Here is a 2,427-nt window from a genome sequence, read left to right as displayed (position 1 = left end):
CAAGGAAACAGAGAAAAATCTAAACAAAAGGGCCATGCCAAGTTCCCCCACCCCAGTTTTTCTCCATCAGATCACATCCCCTTTGTCCAATCATACTTCTGCGTAAGTCTTCACTCTCCTTAAAACCTATGCATAAAAATATACAAGTTTTCCTATTTCTTTAGGTCTTCATTTCTGAAGACTCTGGTGTCATATAAAACATATTAAACCGATTTGTATGCTGTATTAAAAAAGAAAAATCTCGCCGGGCGCGGTGGCTCAAGCCTGTAATCCCAGCACTTTGGGAGGCTGAGACGGGCGGATCACGAGGTCAGGAGATCGAGACCATCCTGGCTAACACGGTGAAACCCCGTCTCTACTAAGAAATACAAAAAAAACTAGCCGGGCGAGGTGGCGGGCGCCTGTAGTCCCAGTTACTCGGGAGGCTGAGGCAGGAGAATGGCGTGAACCCGAGAGGAGGAGCTTGCAGTGAGCTGAGATCCGGCCACTGCACTCCAGCCTGGGTGACAGAGCAAGACTCCGTCTCAAAAAAAAAAAAAAGAAAAAAAAGAAAAATCTCAATATTTGGCAGAATCTCACATTCTGCCAAATATCTGAGAATCACTCCTCAAAACTATGACAGTCATCAAAAACAAGGAAAGTCTGTGAAATTGTCACAGCCAAAGGAGCCCTAAGAAGACATGACAACTAAGTAAAATATGGTGTCCTGAATGGGATCCTAACACAGAAAAAGGATTAAGGTAAGATATTAATAATTTGTGAAACTAGGTATGGCATGTATTCCCTCTACTATCTTTGAAATTTTTCTATAGAACTAAAACACTTCCAGAAATAAAAGTTCAATTAAAATAATAAGGTTGTGAAACATGTATTAGTGTAGAAAGACAATAATGTCATGTAGTAGCAAGTTCACAGGAGTAGAAGTCAGGAGACTTGTGGCATCATCTCTATGAGGCAGTAATTTCTCTGTGAAACCTTGAACATATCACTTATCTTTTCCAGGCTTTTCATTTTTTACATGTAAAAATATGAGTTTTGTAGTAAAAAGCCTCTTCTTTTTTTGGAATTATGTTTCTAATCTAACAATTCAGTTCAATAAATCCTTATTTGACTTGCTTTGATATTTTCAAGAGGAGTTTTGTCAGAAGGAAAATTCCATTACCTTTGTTTCATATATGGAGTCCTTTTCCATCTGTGCCCAATGTATGAATAATGCACAATGACAGGGCAATTTCACCCCAATTTTACTGTTTCTGAAGGTATTTATAGGAATCTAAACTATGAAGCTTGTTACCAACTCGAGATATTTCAAAATAATTTATATTTCTTTACTACTGTTAATACCTTTTTTGTTGGTGTTGTTGTAGGGTTGTGGTGATGAGACACCGTGTCAGTTCGTGGAGCCTTAAATTAGATTGAAAAGCAGCATTACAAATATAGTTTTATTATATTTCCAAATTAAGAGATGTTTAACATACAAGTTTATATATGCAGGTCCCATTTTTATGTTTACAACAAAGTAAGCATTGTTTTATAAAGAAGGAAATGAAAGAACAGAGTGGTTTTATAACTTGGTAAGACTCAACACACAGCAACTAAGATGTAGAGTTGAAATCAGGTCTCACGCTTCTCACACAAAGTGGAGAGTTCATTCTAATTGGACCACAAAATCCCACTAAGCACAGCACCTAGCACATGGTTGAATAATAAATATGCTTCATTTGTACATTTGTAGCATACATACTTGATTTCAGTTCTCATTTCATGCCCAAACATACAATCACACACACACACACACACCCCCCAAAAAAACAAAAACGGATAATTGACAGATTCATTGCCTTTTATTTAGATCATCAGAGGTACCAAGACAGACAGGTGAATTGAATTCCAAAATGTGACAAGCTTTTTGAAGAGACCAGACAGGCAAATTGATTTTGCCTTTTGTGGAACATGAGAAAAAAATGTGACGGCTATAAAAGGATTAAAAAGAAAACTGGAATCTTCACAAATTCTAGCAATTGTTTGCTAACTTAGAATTCCTACAGCCTGAGACTCTAGGAATCTCTTTTTCATGGATCTCAATAAAATTCTCACTAGAAAGATTGGTGGTGGAGCCAGGGACCTGAGAAATCTCCTTTCAGGGTGCACAGGTACAAAACACTGAAAATTTATGTGGTCCTTCTCTTATATGGCGCACAAGTTTCCTCAACCTGATAACATCTCAAAAAATCCTGTATCTTCTATCACACTGAATGAAGAAAGACTGAATTCCTCCTTCTGTGATTAAAGATGAGGCAAGGATATCCAACTCAAGCTTTCTGTTCAACACCAAACTGGAGCCCCAGAAATAAAAAGAAATGCAGTACACACAGATTGAAAAGAAAGTAGTAAAACTGTCTTCATTTGCAGATGGTACAACCATCT

Source organism: Mandrillus leucophaeus, unplaced genomic scaffold, assembly GCF_000951045.1.
Source record: "Mandrillus leucophaeus isolate KB7577 unplaced genomic scaffold, Mleu.le_1.0 Scaffold589, whole genome shotgun sequence".
NCBI lineage: Eukaryota > Metazoa > Chordata > Mammalia > Primates > Cercopithecidae > Mandrillus > Mandrillus leucophaeus.
This window is presented reverse-complemented; position numbering follows the sequence as displayed.